This window comes from Dermacentor andersoni, chromosome 4 (genome assembly GCF_023375885.2).
Source record: "Dermacentor andersoni chromosome 4, qqDerAnde1_hic_scaffold, whole genome shotgun sequence".
In the NCBI taxonomy this organism is placed as follows: domain Eukaryota; kingdom Metazoa; phylum Arthropoda; class Arachnida; order Ixodida; family Ixodidae; genus Dermacentor; species Dermacentor andersoni.
In genome coordinates, this window is record NC_092817.1 from 199,066,645 (window position 1) to 199,082,129 (window position 15,485).

The following is a 15,485-nucleotide window of genomic DNA, read 5'->3' on the forward strand; positions in this document are numbered from 1 at the left end:
GTTGAATGTAACAGTAAATAAAACAACCCACACGTGAGTGTAAAAAAAAAAATAAGTCACAGAAGCACGCAATAAAAAAATGCAAAAAGAAGGGTGCCATCAGCACTCGGTGTTCCCAGGTGGTCTCCCTCCCAAGTACTGACCGAGACCAATGCTGCTTAGCTTCGGGGATCGGACGAGAACCGGCGTATTCAGCATGGTATGGCCGATGGCAGGGATGCTATGTTTACGACTGCACCTGTATCGTGCTATGTGCATTCGCAACGTATTGCTACAGCACGTACGCGGCACTGTCTTTCCGTTGATAGTACAGGCACACGTCGTGTACGTGGATTGCTCCGTTTGTTATGGTTAGTTGCTGCCGAGTCGAGCTGGCAATAAAACACGAGGACGAGAGCAACGATTTGCGTCCGCTGCAGCCCACGTTTGGCGCTAGCAATGCGCCAAGTTATTGATTGTCACTGAGCTGGATACGGGTGTAATAGGTAAACGGTTAGCAGTTTGTGCGACTAAATTTTGCACCATTACTTATACCGGTTACCACCGTCACTGCGCGTACAATCGCCTAGCGGCTTGCATTTTGTTTTTGCACTTCGACGTTGGCTCTACCAGTAGGCTGCGCCAGTTGAATGTAACAGTAAATAAAACAACCCACACGTGAGTGTAAAAAAAAAAAAAAAAAAATAAGTCACAGAAGCACGCAATAAAAAAATGCAAAAACAAGGGTGCCATCAGCACTCGGTGTTCCCAGGTGGTCTTCCTCCCAAGTACTGACCGAGCCCAATGCTGCTTAGCTTCGGGGATCGGACGAGAACCGGCGTATTCAGCATGGTATGGCCGATGGCAGGGATGCTATGTTTACGACTGCACCTGTATCGTGCTATGTGCATTCGCAACGTATTGCTACAGCACGTACGCGGCACTGTCTTTCCGTTGATAGTACAGGCACACGTCGTGTACGTGGATTGCTCCGTTTGTTATGGTTAGTCGCTGCCGAGTCGAGCTGGCAATAAAACAAGAGGACGAGAGCAACGATTTGCGTCCGCTGCAGCCCACGTTTGGCGCTAGCAATGCGGCAAGTTATTGATTGTCACTGAGCTGGATACGGGTGTAATAGGTAAACGGTTAGCAGTTTGTGCGACTAAATTTTGCACCGTTACTTATACCGGTTACCACCGTCACTGCGCGTACAATCGCCTGGCGGCTTGCATATTGTTTTTGCACTTCGACGTTGGCTCTACCAGTAGGCTGCGCCAGTTGAATGTAACAGTAAATAAAACAACCCACACGTGAGTGTAAAAAAAAAAAAATAAGTCACAGAAGCACGCAATAAAAAAATGCAAAAAGAAGGGTGCCATCAGCACTCGGTGTTCCCAGGTGGTCTCCCTCCCAAGTACTGACCGAGCCCAATGCTGCTTAGCTTCGGGGATCGGACGAGAACCGGCGTATTCAGCATGGTATGGCCGATGGCAGGGATGCTATGTTTACGACTGCACCTGTATCGTGCTATGTGCATTCGCAACGTATTGCTACAGCACGTACGCGGCACTGTCTTTCCGTTGATAGTACAGGCACACGTCGTGTACGTGGATTGCTCCGTTTGTTATGGTTAGTCGCTGCCGAGTCGAGCTGGCAATAAAACAAGAGGACGAGAGCAACGATTTGCGTCCGCTGCAGCCCACGTTTGGCGCTAGCAATGCGGCAAGTTATTGATTGTCACTGAGCTGGATACGGGTGTAATAGGTAAACGGTTAGCAGTTTGTGCGACTAAATTTTGCACCGTTACTTATACCGGTTACCACCGTCACTGCGCGTACAATCGCCTGGCGGCTTGCATATTGTTTTTGCACTTCGACGTTGGCTCTACCAGTAGGCTGCGCCAGTTGAATGTAACAGTAAATAAAACAACCCACACGTGAGTGTAAAAAAAAAAAAAAAATAAGTCACAGAAGCACGCAATAAAAAAATGCAAAAAGAAGGGTGCCATCAGCACTCGGTGTTCCCAGGTGGTCTCCCTCCCAAGTACTGACCGAGCCCAATGCTGCTTAGCTTCGGGGATCGGACGAGAACCGGCGTATTCAGCATGGTATGGCCGATGGCAGGGATGCTATGTTTACGACTGCACCTGTATCGTGCTATGTGCATTCGCAACGTATTGCTACAGCACGTACGCGGCACTGTCTTTCCGTTGATAGTACAGGCACACGTCGTGTACGTGGATTGCTCCGTTTGTTATGGTTAGTCGCTGCCGAGTCGAGCTGGCAATAAAACAAGAGGACGAGAGCAACGATTTGCGTCCGCTGCAGCCCACGTTTCGCGCTAGCAATGCGCCAAGTTATTGATTGTCACTGAGCTGGATACGGGTGTAATAGGTAAACGGTTAGCAGTTTGTGCGACTAAATTTTGCACCATTACTTATACCGGTTACCACCGTCACTGCGCGTACAATCGCCTAGCGGCTTGCATTTTGTTTTTGCACTTCGACGTTGGCTCTACCAGTAGGCTGCGCCAGTTGAATGTAACAGTAAATAAAACAACCCACACGTGAGTGTAAAAAAAAAAAAAGAAATAAGTCACAGAAGCACGCAATAAAAAAATGCAAAAACAAGGGTGCCATCAGCACTCGGTGTTCCCAGGTGGTCTTCCTCCCAAGTACTGACCGAGCCCAATGCTGCTTAGCTTCGGGGATCGGACGAGAACCGGCGTATTCAGCATGGTATGGCCGATGGCAGGGATGCTATGTTTACGACTGCACCTGTATCGTGCTATGTGCATTCGCAACGTATTGCTACAGCACGTACGCGGCACTGTCTTTCCGTTGATAGTACAGGCACACGTCGTGTACGTGGATTGCTCCGTTTGTTATGGTTAGTCGCTGCCGAGTCGAGCTGGCAATAAAACAAGAGGACGAGAGCAACGATTTGCGTCCGCTGCAGCCCACGTTTGGCGCTAGCAATGCGGCAAGTTATTGATTGTCACTGAGCTGGATACGGGTGTAATAGGTAAACGGTTAGCAGTTTGTGCGACTAAATTTTGCACCGTTACTTATACCGGTTACCACCGTCACTGCGCGTACAATCGCCTGGCGGCTTGCATATTGTTTTTGCACTTCGACGTTGGCTCTACCAGTAGGCTGCGCCAGTTGAATGTAACAGTAAATAAAACAACCCACACGTGAGTGTAAAAAAAAACAAAAATAAGTCACAGAAGCACGCAATAAAAAAATGCAAAAAGAAGGGTGCCATCAGCACTCGGTGTTCCCAGGTGGTCTCCCTCCCAAGTACTGACCGAGCCCAATGCTGCTTAGCTTCGGGGATCGGACGAGAACCGGCGTATTCAGCATGGTATGGCCGATGGCAGGGATGCTATGTTTACGACTGCACCTGTATCGTGCTATGTGCATTCGCAACGTATTGCTACAGCACGTACGCGGCACTGTCTTTCCGTTGATAGTACAGGCACACGTCGTGTACGTGGATTGCTCCGTTTGTTATGGTTAGTCGCTGCCGAGTCGAGCTGGCAATAAAACAAGAGGACGAGAGCAACGATTTGCGTCCGCTGCAGCCCACGTTTGGCGCTAGCAATGCGGCAAGTTATTGATTGTCACTGAGCTGGATACGGGTGTAATAGGTAAACGGTTAGCAGTTTGTGCGACTAAATTTTGCACCATTACTTATACCGGTTACCACCGTCACTGCGCGTACAATCGCCTGGCGGCTTGCATATTGTTTTTGCACTTCGACGTTGGCTCTACCAGTAGGCTGCGCCAGTTGAATGTAACAGTAAATAAAACAGCCCACACGTGAGTGTAAAAAAAAAAAAATAAGTCACAGAAGCACGCAATAAAAAAATGCAAAAAGAAGGGTGCCATCAGCACTCGGTGTTCCCAGGTGGTCTCCCTCCCAAGTACTGACCGAGCCCAATGCTGCTTAGCTTCGGGGATCGGACGAGAACCGGCGTATTCAGCATGGTATGGCCGATGGCAGGGATGCTATGTTTACGACTGCACCTGTATCGTGCTATGTGCATTCGCAACGTATTGCTACAGCACGTACGCGGCACTGTCTTTCCGTTGATAGTACAGGCATACGTCGTGTACGTGGATTGCTCCGTTTGTTATGGTTAGTTGCTGCCGAGTCGAGCTGGCAATAAAACACGAGGACGAGAGCAACGATTTGCGTCCGCTGCAGCCCACGTTTGGCGCTAGCAATGCGCCAAGTTATTGATTGTCACTGAGCTGGATACGGGTGTAATAGGTAAACGGTTAGCAGTTTGTGCGACTAAATTTTGCACCATTACTTATACCGGTTACCACCGTCACTGCGCGTACAATCGCCTAGCGGCTTGCATATTGTTTTTGCACTTCGACGTTGGCTCTACCAGTAGGCTGCGCCAGTTGAATGTAACAGTAAATAAAACAACCCACACGTGAGTGTAAAAAAAAAAAAAATAAGTCACAGAAGCACGCAATAAAAAAATGCAAAAAGAAGGGTGCCATCAGCACTCGGTGTTCCCAGGTGGTCTCCCTCCCAAGTACTGACCGAGCCCAATGCTGCTTAGCTTCGGGGATCGGACGAGAACCGGCGTATTCAGCATGGTGTGGCCGATGGCAGGGATGCTATGTTTACGACTGCACCTGTATCGTGCTATGTGCATTCGCAACGTATTGCTACAGCACGTACGCGGCACTGTCTTTCCGTTGATAGTACAGGCACACGTCGTGTACGTGGATTGCTCCGTTTGTTATGGTTAGTTGCTGCCGAGTCGAGCTGGCAATAAAACACGAGGACGAGAGCAACGATTTGCGTCCGCTGCAGCCCACGTTTGGCGCTAGCAATGCGGCAAGTTATTGATTGTCACTGAGCTGGATACGGGTGTAATAGGTAAACGGTTAGCAGTTTGTGCGACTAAATTTTGCACCGTTACTTATACCGGTTACCACCGTCACTGCGCGTACAATCGCCTGGCGGCTTGCATATTGTTTTTGCACTTCGACGTTGGCTCTACCAGTAGGCTGGGCCAGTTGAATGTAACAGTAAATAAAACAACCCACACGTGAGTGTAAAAAAAAACAAAAATAAGTCACAGAAGCACGCAATAAAAAAATGCAAAAAGAAGGGTGCCATCAGCACTCGGTGTTCCCAGGTGGTCTCCCTCCCAAGTACTGACCGAGCGCAATGCTGCTTAGCTTCGGGGATCGGACGAGAACCGGCGTATTCAGCATGGTATGGCCGATGGCAGGGATGCTATGTTTACGACTGCACCTGTATCGTGCTATGTGCATTCGCAACGTATTGCTACAGCACGTACGCGGCACTGTCTTTCCGTTGATAGTACAGGCACACGTCGTGTACGTGGATTGCTCCGTTTGTTATGGTTAGTTGCTGCCGAGTCGAGCTGGCAATAAAACACGAGGACGAGAGCAACGATTTGCGTCCGCTGCAGCCCACGTTTGGCGCTAGCAATGCGCCAAGTTATTGATTGTCACTGAGCTGGATACGGGTGTAATAGGTAAACGGTTAGCAGTTTGTGCGACTAAATTTTGCACCGTTACTTATACCGGTTACCACCGTCACAGCGCGTACAATCGCCTAGCGGCTTGCATATTGTTTTTGCACTTCGACGTTGGCTCTACCAGTAGGCTGCGCCAGTTGAATGTAACAGTAAATAAAACAACCCACACGTGAGTGTAAAAAAAAAAATAAGTCACAGAAGCACGCAATAAAAAAATGCAAAAAGAAGGGTGCCATCAGCACTCGGTGTTCCCAGGTGGTCTCCCTCCCAAGTACTGACCGAGCCCAATGCTGCTTAGCTTCGGGGATCGGACGAGAACCGGCGTATTCAGCATGGTATGGCCGATGGCAGGGATGCTATGTTTACGACTGCACCTGTATCGTGCTATGTGCATTCGCAACGTATTGCTACAGCACGTACGCGGCACTGTCTTTCCGTTGATAGTACAGGCACACGTCGTGTACGTGGATTGCTCCGTTTGTTATGGTTAGTTGCTGCCGAGTCGAGCTGGCAATAAAACACGAGGACGAGAGCAACGATTTGCGTCCGCTGCAGCCCACGTTTGGCGCTAGCAATGCGCCAAGTTATTGATTGTCACTGAGCTGGATACGGGTGTAATAGGTAAACGGTTAGCAGTTTGTGCGACTAAATTTTGCACCGTTACTTATACCGGTTACCACCGTCACAGCGCGTACAATCGCCTAGCGGCTTGCATATTGTTTTTGCACTTCGACGTTGGCTCTACCAGTAGGCTGCGCCAGTTGAATGTAACAGTAAATAAAACAACCCACACGTGAGTGTAAAAAAAAAAATAAGTCACAGAAGCACGCAATAAAAAAATGCAAAAAGAAGGGTGCCATCAGCACTCGGTGTTCCCAGGTGGTCTCCCTCCCAAGTACTGACCGAGCCCAATGCTGCTTAGCTTCGGGGATCGGACGAGAACCGGCGTATTCAGCATGGTATGGCCGATGGCAGGGATACTATGTTTACGACTGCACCTGTATCGTGCTATGTGCATTCGCAACGTATTGCTACAGCACGTACGCGGCACTGTCTTTCCGTTGATAGTACAGGCACACGTCGTGTACGTGGATTGCTCCGTTTGTTATGGTTAGTCGCTGCCGAGTCGAGCTGGCAATAAAACAAGAGGACGAGAGCAACGATTTGCGTCCGCTGCAGCCCACGTTTGGCGCTAGCAATGCGGCAAGTTATTGATTGTCACTGAGCTGGATACGGGTGTAATAGGTAAACGGTTAGCAGTTTGTGCGACTAAATTTTGCACCATTACTTATACCGGTTACCACCGTCACTGCGCGTACAATCGCCTGGCGGCTTGCATATTGTATTTGCACTTCGACGTTGGCTCTACCAGTAGGCTGCGCCAGTTGAATGTAACAGTAAATAAAACAACCCACACGTGAGTGTAAAAAAAAAACAAAAATAAGTCACAGAAGCACGCAATAAAAAAATGCAAAAAGAAGGGTGCCATCAGCACTCGGTGTTCCCAGGTGGTCTCCCTCCCAAGTACTGACCGAGCCCAATGCTGCTTAGCTTCGGGGATCGGACGAGAACCGGCGTATGGACGTCAGACTCTGGAGTTTTGCAAGACACGTAGCTCCACCTGCCGATGCGAAGAGAGAGTAATTGAGTAGTGCGAAGCCCGACTCCCTTGCTAAGTTGCCTATGCCGCTAGCGACTGCGAAACAACGATTTAACTAGATTTTGGTCCATATGGCGAGTGTTTTGCGCATTTGACAACCAGACAGAGAGCTATGAATTTCTACTCTAGTCGGACGCGCCGCCGAACTGCCATAAAGCGCTTGCTCGCTCACTCATCAGACTGATGACGGCAACCGCGATAGCTCCGCGCGCTACGAAGAAACGCCGCAATCGACGCTACTGTTGTGTTGTAAATTGCCATGAACGTGAAGGACGGAATAACAACGTTCAGTTTTACCGATTGCCACCGCGATCGCAGGAAGGGGAAAGGCGAGAGCGCTGGATACGGGCCGTTCAACCTGTTGGGTAATCGGATTACTTGCATTCCCCACAACATATCGGCTCGCATGAGAAAGTGCGACAATTTTGTTCTTCTGTAATTGTGTTGCGTAGCCCTGACGGAGGACCGTGGTAACCAAGCGAAAACTCAAGAATCTGCAGCCGCCACTTCGTTGGTAACAGAAAACAACGTTGCGAACCATCCTGCTTAAGTGCCATCGATATCTGCGCCTTTTAACAGACGTCCGCCTCCGCTTGACTCAACAAGTGGGACGGAGAGATTTGGCAGGTCAGCTTAACCAAACATTTTGGTTCGTTTATGAATTCAAAATCCTGTTCTGGAGCATCGTTGTATCGCGAGCTCATTTCTACTTTCGGTATTTTGTATGTCCTGTGCCGATACAAGCACGCTTCGCAATGTGCTGAGCCTGCTCGACTGCGTTTTTCAAACGTGAGCAATAATGTTGCTGTAGGAGCACTGGATGAGTAATTGCGAAATAACGCGCGTGTGTAAAGAAAAAAATGTAGCGTTTATTTATATTTATGTGTGCGCGCTTGCTGCTCGAAGCGTCTGCAAAAAGTTCAAATTAAGGCACTGAGCGATGCTGTAGCTCCTGCGAGAAAGAAAGATGCAGCGCGTAGGCACTGTAGGAAGCTTGCTTTCGTTATGATCGCACGCTATTTGCTGCCTTGGAAAACGTTTTCTGTTTGCTGCCCTGGAAAAGGCTATGAAAGGATTTACTCTCTGTTAATAATTACGAGACAAAACATTACGATAAAATACATAAAAATATAGGAGATACATAATAAGTCTTGTATTCAGGACATATTCAATTGAACCAATTTGAAATGCTTAGATTTTTATGCTAATATGCCTATAGATAAACCTGATACTCTCTGTACTTGCGAGTTGCAGCACGTCGAAATAACACTTGAGACTTTATTTTATATTGTACACGTACTTCGCCCTGCTGAGCTTCCTTTCCGAAGCGTGGATGGGCGGAAGGAGCTTTCCAGGTCCTTGATTTTTAGGAAACCGTGCCTCAACACAAACGAAAGAGAAGGGTCCATTGTGGTCTATGCACCTTCGCTTGCGGACAGCTCTCCTTGCACTACTCAGTTCGCGCCAAGGCTCCGATGGGGGCGCTGGTGACGGGTTTTTTCGCAGCGCCGCCTGGGCAGAGTCTGAGGTCTATTCAGCATGGTATGGCCGATGGCAGGGATGCTATGTTTACGACTGCACCTGTATCGTGCTATGTGCATTCGCAACGTATTGCTACAGCACGTACGCGGCACTGTCTTTCCGTTGATAGTACAGGCACACGTCGTGTACGTGGATTGCTCCGTTTGTTATGGTTAGTTGCTGCCGAGTCGAGCTGGCAATAAAACACGAGGACGAGAGCAACGATTTGCGTCCGCTGCAGCCCACGTTTGGCGCTAGCAATGCGCCAAGTTATTGATTGTCACTGAGCTGGATACGGGTGTAATAGGTAAACGGTTAGCAGTTTGTGCGACTAAATTTTGCACCGTTACTTATACCGGTTACCACCGTCACAGCGCGTACAATCGCCTAGCGGCTTGCATATTGTTTTTGCACTTCGACGTTGGCTCTACCAGTAGGCTGCGCCAGTTGAATGTAACAGTAAATAAAACAACCCACACGTGAGTGTAAAAAAAAAAATAAGTCACAGAAGCACGCAATAAAAAAATGCAAAAAGAAGGGTGCCATCAGCACTCGGTGTTCCCAGGCGGTCTCCCTCCCAAGTACTGACCGAGCCCAAAGCTGCTTAGCTTCGGGGATCGGACGAGAACCGGCGTATTCAGCATGGTATGGCCGATGGCAGGGATGCTATGTTTACGACTGCACCTGTATCGTGCTATGTGCATTCGCAACGTATTGCTACAGCACGTACGCGGCACTGTCTTTCCGTTGATAGTACAGGCACACGTCGTGTACGTGGATTGCTCCGTTTGTTATGGTTAGTTGCTGCCGAGTCGAGCTGGCAATAAAACACGAGGACGAGAGCAACGATTTGCGTCCGCTGCAGCCCACGTTTGGCGCTAGCAATGCGCCAAGTTATTGATTGTCACTGAGCTGGATACGGGTGTAATAGGTAAACGGTTAGCAGTTTGTGCGACTAAATTTTGCACCGTTACTTATACCGGTTACCACCGTCACAGCGCGTACAATCGCCTAGCGGCTTGCATATTGTTTTTGCACTTCGACGTTGGCTCTACCAGTAGGCTGCGCCAGTTGAATGTAACAGTAAATAAAACAACCCACACGTGAGTGTAAAAAAAAAAAATAAGTCACAGAAGCACGCAATAAAAAAATGCAAAAAGAAGGGTGCCATCAGCACTCGGTGTTCCCAGGTGGTCTCCCTCCCAAGTACTGACCGAGCCCAATGCTGCTTAGCTTCGGGGATCGGACGAGAACCGGCGTATTCAGCATGGTATGGCCGATGGCAGGGATACTATGTTTACGACTGCACCTGTATCGTGCTATGTGCATTCGCAACGTATTGCTACAGCACGTACGCGGCACTGTCTTTCCGTTGATAGTACAGGCACACGTCGTGTACGTGGATTGCTCCGTTTGTTATGGTTAGTCGCTGCCGAGTCGAGCTGGCAATAAAACAAGAGGACGAGAGCAACGATTTGCGTCCGCTGCAGCCCACGTTTGGCGCTAGCAATGCGGCAAGTTATTGATTGTCACTGAGCTGGATACGGGTGTAATAGGTAAACGGTTAGCAGTTTGTGCGACTAAATTTTGCACCATTACTTATACCGGTTACCACCGTCACTGCGCGTACAATCGCCTGGCGGCTTGCATATTGTATTTGCACTTCGACGTTGGCTCTACCAGTAGGCTGCGCCAGTTGAATGTAACAGTAAATAAAACAACCCACACGTGAGTGTAAAAAAAAAAAAAATAAGTCACAGAAGCACGCAATAAAAAAATGCAAAAAGAAGGGTGCCATCAGCACTCGGTGTTCCCAGGTGGTCTCCCTCCCAAGTACTGACCGAGCCCAATGCTGCTTAGCTTCGGGGATCGGACGAGAACCGGCGTATTCAGCATGGTATGGCCGATGGCAGGGATGCTATGTTTACGACTGCACCTGTATCGTGCTATGTGCATTCGCAACGTATTGCTACAGCACGTACGCGGCACTGTCTTTCCGTTGATAGTACAGGCACACGTCGTGTACGTGGATTGCTCCGTTTGTTATGGTTAGTTGCTGCCGAGTCGAGCTGGCAATAAAACACGAGGACGAGAGCAACGATTTGCGTCCGCTGCAGCCCACGTTTGGCGCTAGCAATGCGGCAAGTTATTGATTGTCACTGAGCTGGATACGGGTGTAATAGGTAAACGGTTAGCAGTTTGTGCGACTAAATTTTGCACCGTTACTTATACCGGTTACCACCGTCACTGCGCGTACAATCGCCTGGCGGCTTGCATATTGTTTTTGCACTTCGACGTTGGCTCTACCAGTAGGCTGCGCCAGTTGAATGTAACAGTAAATAAAACAACCCACACGTGAGTGTAAAAAAAAAACAAAAATAAGTCACAGAAGCACGCAATAAAAAAATGCAAAAAGAAGGGTGCCATCAGCACTCGGTGTTCCCAGGTGGTCTCCCTCCCAAGTACTGACCGAGCCCAATGCTGCTTAGCTTCGGGGATCGGACGAGAACCGGCGTATTCAGCATGGTATGGCCGATGGCAGGGATGCTATGTTTACGACTGCACCTGTATCGTGCTATGTGCATTCGCAACGTATTGCTACAGCACGTACGCGGCACTGTCTTTCCGTTGATAGTACAGGCACACGTCGTGTACGTGGATTGCTCCGTTTGTTATGGTTAGTTGCTGCCGAGTCGAGCTGGCAATAAAACACGAGGACGAGAGCAACGATTTGCGTCCGCTGCAGCCCACGTTTGGCGCTAGCAATGCGCCAAGTTATTGATTGTCACTGAGCTGGATACGGGTGTAATAGGTAAACGGTTAGCAGTTTGTGCGACTAAATTTTGCACCGTTACTTATACCGGTTACCACCGTCACAGCGCGTACAATCGCCTAGCGGCTTGCATATTGTTTTTGCACTTCGACGTTGGCTCTACCAGTAGGCTGCGCCAGTTGAATGTAACAGTAAATAAAACAACCCACACGTGAGTGTAAAAAAAAAAATAAGTCACAGAAGCACGCAATAAAAAAATGCAAAAAGAAGGGTGCCATCAGCACTCGGTGTTCCCAGGTGGTCTCCCTCCCAAGTACTGACCGAGCCCAATGCTGCTTAGCTTCGGGGATCGGACGAGAACCGGCGTATTCAGCATGGTATGGCCGATGGCAGGGATACTATGTTTACGACTGCACCTGTATCGTGCTATGTGCATTCGCAACGTATTGCTACAGCACGTACGCGGCACTGTCTTTCCGTTGATAGTACAGGCACACGTCGTGTACGTGGATTGCTCCGTTTGTTATGGTTAGTCGCTGCCGAGTCGAGCTGGCAATAAAACAAGAGGACGAGAGCAACGATTTGCGTCCGCTGCAGCCCACGTTTGGCGCTAGCAATGCGGCAAGTTATTGATTGTCACTGAGCTGGATACGGGTGTAATAGGTAAACGGTTAGCAGTTTGTGCGACTAAATTTTGCACCATTACTTATACCGGTTACCACCGTCACTGCGCGTACAATCGCCTGGCGGCTTGCATATTGTATTTGCACTTCGACGTTGGCTCTACCAGTAGGCTGCGCCAGTTGAATGTAACAGTAAATAAAACAACCCACACGTGAGTGTAAAAAAAAAAAAAATAAGTCACAGAAGCACGCAATAAAAAAATGCAAAAAGAAGGGTGCCATCAGCACTCGGTGTTCCCAGGTGGTCTCCCTCCCAAGTACTGACCGAGCCCAATGCTGCTTAGCTTCGGGGATCGGACGAGAACCGGCGTATTCAGCATGGTATGGCCGATGGCAGGGATGCTATGTTTACGACTGCACCTGTATCGTGCTATGTGCCTTCGCAACGTATTGCTACAGCACGTACGCGGCACTGTCTTTCCGTTGATAGTACAGGCACACGTCGTGTACGTGGATTGCTCCGTTTGTTATGGTTAGTTGCTGCCGAGTCGAGCTGGCAATAAAACACGAGGACGAGAGCAACGATTTGCGTCCGCTGCAGCCCACGTTTGGCGCTAGCAATGCGGCAAGTTATTGATTGTCACTGAGCTGGATACGGGTGTAATAGGTAAACGGTTAGCAGTTTGTGCGACTAAATTTCGCACCGTTACTTATACCGGTTACCACCGTCACTGCGCGTACAATCGCCTGGCGGCTTGCATATTGTTTTTGCACTTCGACGTTGGCTCTACCAGTAGGCTGCGCCAGTTGAATGTAACAGTAAATAAAACAACCCACACGTGAGTGTAAAAAAAAAAACAAAAATAAGTCACAGAAGCACGCAATAAAAAAATGCAAAAAGAAGGGTGCCATCAGCACTCGGTGTTCCCAGGTGGTCTCCCTCCCAAGTACTGACCGAGCCCAATGCTGCTTAGCTTCGGGGATCGGACGAGAACCGGCGTATTCAGCATGGTATGGCCGATGGCAGGGATGCTATGTTTACGACTGCACCTGTATCGTGCTATGTGCATTCGCAACGTATTGCTACAGCACGTACGCGGCACTGTCTTTCCGTTGATAGTACAGGCACACGTCGTGTACGTGGATTGCTCCGTTTGTTATGGTTAGTTGCTGCCGAGTCGAGCTGGCAATAAAACACGAGGACGAGAGCAACGATTTGCGTCCGCTGCAGCCCACGTTTGGCGCTAGCAATGCGCCAAGTTATTGATTGTCACTGAGCTGGATACGGGTGTAATAGGTAAACGGTTAGCAGTTTGTGCGACTAAATTTTGCACCATTACTTATACCGGTTACCACCGTCACTGCGCGTACAATCGCCTAGCGGCTTGCATATTGTTTTTGCACTTCGACGTTGGCTCTACCAGTAGGCTGCGCCAGTTGAATGTAACAGTAAATAAAACAACCCACACGTGAGTGTAAAAAAAAAAAATAAGTCACAGAAGCACGCAATAAAAAAATGCAAAAATAAGGGTGCCATCAGCACTCGGTGTTCCCAGGTGGTCTCCCTCCCAAGTACTGACCGAGCCCAATGCTGCTTAGCTTCGGGGATCGGACGAGAACCGGCGTATTCAGCATGGTATGGCCGATGGCAGGGACGCTATGTTTACGACTGCACCTGTATCGTGCTATGTGCATTCGCAACGTATTGCTACAGCACGTACGCGGCACTGTCTTTCCGTTGATAGTACAGGCACACGTCGTGTACGTGGATTGCTCCGTTTGTTATGGTTAGTTGCTGCCGAGTCGAGCTGGCAATAAAACACGAGGACGAGAGCAACGATTTGCGTCCGCTGCAGCCCACGTTTGGCGCTAGCAATGCGCCAAGTTATTGATTGTCACTGAGCTGGATACGGGTGTAATAGGTAAACGGTTAGCAGTTTGTGCGACTAAATTTTGCACCATTACTTATACCGGTTACCACCGTCACTGCGCGTACAATCGCCTAGCGGCTTGCATATTGTTTTTGCACTTCGACGTTGGCTCTACCAGTAGGCTGCGCCAGTTGAATGTAACAGTAAATAAAACAACCCACACGTGAGTGTAAAAAAAAAAATAAGTCACAGAAGCACGCAATAAAAAAATGCAAAAAGAAGGGTGCCATCAGCACTCGGTGTTCCCAGGTGGTCTCCCTCCCAAGTACTGACCGAGCCCAATGCTGCTTAGCTTCGGGGATCGGACGAGAACCGGCGTATTCAGCATGGTATGGCCGATGGCAGGGACGCTATGTTTACGACTGCACCTGTATCGTGCTATGTGCATTCGCAACGTATTGCTACAGCACGTACGCGGCACTGTCTTTCCGTTGATAGTACAGGCACACGTCGTGTACGTGGATTGCTCCGTTTGTTATGGTTAGTCGCTGCCGAGTCGAGCTGGCAATAAAACAAGAGGACGAGAGCAACGATTTGCGTCCGCTGCAGCCCACGTTTGGCGCTAGCAATGCGCCAAGTTATTGATTGTCACTGAGCTGGATACGGGTGTAATAGGTAAACGGTTAGCAGTTTGTGCGACTAAATTTTGCACCATTACTTATACCGGTTACCACCGTCACTGCGCGTACAATCGCCTGGCGGCTTGCATATTGTTTTTGCACTTCGACGTTGGCTCTACCAGTAGGCTGCGCCAGTTGAATGTAACAGTAAATAAAACAACCCACACGTGAGTGTAAAAAAAAAACAAAAATAAGTCACAGAAGCACGCAATAAAAAAATGCAAAAAGAAGGGTGCCATCAGCACTCGGTGTTCCCAGGTGGTCTCCCTCCCAAGTACTGACCGAGCCCAATGCTGCTTAGCTTCGGGGATCGGACGAGAACCGGCGTATTCAGCATGGTATGGCCGATGGCAGGGATGCTATGTTTACGACTGCACCTGTATCGTGCTATGTGCATTCGCAACGTATTGCTACAGCACGTACGCGGCACTGTCTTTCCGTTGATAGTACAGGCACACGTCGTGTACGTGGATTGCTCCGTTTGTTATGGTTAGTTGCTGCCGAGTCGAGCTGGCAATAAAACACGAGGACGAGAGCAACGATTTGCGTCCGCTGCAGCCCACGTTTGGCGCTAGCAATGCGCCAAGTTATTGATTGTCACTGAGCTGGATACGGGTGTAATAGGTAAACGGTTAGCAGTTTGTGCGACTAAATTTTGCACCATTACTTATACCGGTTACCACCGTCACTGCGCGTATAATCGCCTAGCGGCTTGCATATTGTTTTTGCACTTCGACGTTGGCTCTACCAGTAGGCTGCGCCAGTTGAATGTAACAGTAAATAAAACAACCCACACGTGAGTGTAAAAAAAAAAAATAAGTCACAGAAGCACGCAATAAAAAA

General features: G+C 49.0%; 19 non-coding genes and 2 pseudogenes across 19 annotated transcripts; all 21 read right to left on the reverse strand.

Annotated features, from left to right (window-relative positions):
• Positions 1-94: 94 nt before the first annotated feature.
• Positions 95-213, reverse strand: LOC140217749 (5S ribosomal RNA; annotated as a pseudogene).
• Positions 214-726: 513 nt separating this feature from the next.
• On the reverse strand, positions 727-845 carry LOC140217736 (5S ribosomal RNA). The gene has a single exon (XR_011894323.1). It is a non-coding gene; the product is annotated as a 5S ribosomal RNA (ribosomal RNA).
• Positions 846-1,352: 507 nt separating this feature from the next.
• On the reverse strand, positions 1,353-1,471 carry LOC140217606 (5S ribosomal RNA). The gene has a single exon (XR_011894184.1). It is a non-coding gene; the product is annotated as a 5S ribosomal RNA (ribosomal RNA).
• Positions 1,472-1,981: 510 nt separating this feature from the next.
• On the reverse strand, positions 1,982-2,100 carry LOC140217607 (5S ribosomal RNA). The gene has a single exon (XR_011894185.1). It is a non-coding gene; the product is annotated as a 5S ribosomal RNA (ribosomal RNA).
• A 511-nt stretch (positions 2,101-2,611) lies between these two features.
• LOC140217737 (5S ribosomal RNA) lies at positions 2,612-2,730 on the reverse strand. Its single transcript, XR_011894324.1, has one exon. It is a non-coding gene; the product is annotated as a 5S ribosomal RNA (ribosomal RNA).
• A 509-nt stretch (positions 2,731-3,239) lies between these two features.
• On the reverse strand, positions 3,240-3,358 carry LOC140217608 (5S ribosomal RNA). Its single transcript, XR_011894186.1, has one exon. It is a non-coding gene; the product is annotated as a 5S ribosomal RNA (ribosomal RNA).
• A 507-nt stretch (positions 3,359-3,865) lies between these two features.
• LOC140217609 (5S ribosomal RNA) lies at positions 3,866-3,984 on the reverse strand. The gene has a single exon (XR_011894187.1). It is a non-coding gene; the product is annotated as a 5S ribosomal RNA (ribosomal RNA).
• Positions 3,985-4,492: 508 nt separating this feature from the next.
• Positions 4,493-4,611, reverse strand: LOC140217712 (5S ribosomal RNA). Its single transcript, XR_011894297.1, has one exon. It is a non-coding gene; the product is annotated as a 5S ribosomal RNA (ribosomal RNA).
• A 509-nt stretch (positions 4,612-5,120) lies between these two features.
• On the reverse strand, positions 5,121-5,239 carry LOC140217810 (5S ribosomal RNA; annotated as a pseudogene).
• Positions 5,240-5,744: 505 nt separating this feature from the next.
• Positions 5,745-5,863, reverse strand: LOC140217610 (5S ribosomal RNA). Its single transcript, XR_011894188.1, has one exon. It is a non-coding gene; the product is annotated as a 5S ribosomal RNA (ribosomal RNA).
• A 505-nt stretch (positions 5,864-6,368) lies between these two features.
• On the reverse strand, positions 6,369-6,487 carry LOC140217611 (5S ribosomal RNA). The gene has a single exon (XR_011894189.1). It is a non-coding gene; the product is annotated as a 5S ribosomal RNA (ribosomal RNA).
• Positions 6,488-9,235: 2,748 nt separating this feature from the next.
• LOC140217738 (5S ribosomal RNA) lies at positions 9,236-9,354 on the reverse strand. Its single transcript, XR_011894325.1, has one exon. It is a non-coding gene; the product is annotated as a 5S ribosomal RNA (ribosomal RNA).
• Positions 9,355-9,860: 506 nt separating this feature from the next.
• On the reverse strand, positions 9,861-9,979 carry LOC140217612 (5S ribosomal RNA). The gene has a single exon (XR_011894190.1). It is a non-coding gene; the product is annotated as a 5S ribosomal RNA (ribosomal RNA).
• Positions 9,980-10,487: 508 nt separating this feature from the next.
• On the reverse strand, positions 10,488-10,606 carry LOC140217613 (5S ribosomal RNA). Its single transcript, XR_011894191.1, has one exon. It is a non-coding gene; the product is annotated as a 5S ribosomal RNA (ribosomal RNA).
• A 510-nt stretch (positions 10,607-11,116) lies between these two features.
• Positions 11,117-11,235, reverse strand: LOC140217614 (5S ribosomal RNA). The gene has a single exon (XR_011894192.1). It is a non-coding gene; the product is annotated as a 5S ribosomal RNA (ribosomal RNA).
• Positions 11,236-11,740: 505 nt separating this feature from the next.
• LOC140217615 (5S ribosomal RNA) lies at positions 11,741-11,859 on the reverse strand. Its single transcript, XR_011894193.1, has one exon. It is a non-coding gene; the product is annotated as a 5S ribosomal RNA (ribosomal RNA).
• Positions 11,860-12,367: 508 nt separating this feature from the next.
• Positions 12,368-12,486, reverse strand: LOC140217616 (5S ribosomal RNA). Its single transcript, XR_011894194.1, has one exon. It is a non-coding gene; the product is annotated as a 5S ribosomal RNA (ribosomal RNA).
• Positions 12,487-12,997: 511 nt separating this feature from the next.
• LOC140217617 (5S ribosomal RNA) lies at positions 12,998-13,116 on the reverse strand. Its single transcript, XR_011894195.1, has one exon. It is a non-coding gene; the product is annotated as a 5S ribosomal RNA (ribosomal RNA).
• Positions 13,117-13,622: 506 nt separating this feature from the next.
• LOC140217618 (5S ribosomal RNA) lies at positions 13,623-13,741 on the reverse strand. The gene has a single exon (XR_011894196.1). It is a non-coding gene; the product is annotated as a 5S ribosomal RNA (ribosomal RNA).
• Positions 13,742-14,246: 505 nt separating this feature from the next.
• On the reverse strand, positions 14,247-14,365 carry LOC140217619 (5S ribosomal RNA). The gene has a single exon (XR_011894197.1). It is a non-coding gene; the product is annotated as a 5S ribosomal RNA (ribosomal RNA).
• A 510-nt stretch (positions 14,366-14,875) lies between these two features.
• LOC140217620 (5S ribosomal RNA) lies at positions 14,876-14,994 on the reverse strand. Its single transcript, XR_011894198.1, has one exon. It is a non-coding gene; the product is annotated as a 5S ribosomal RNA (ribosomal RNA).
• Positions 14,995-15,485: the final 491 nt, after the last annotated feature.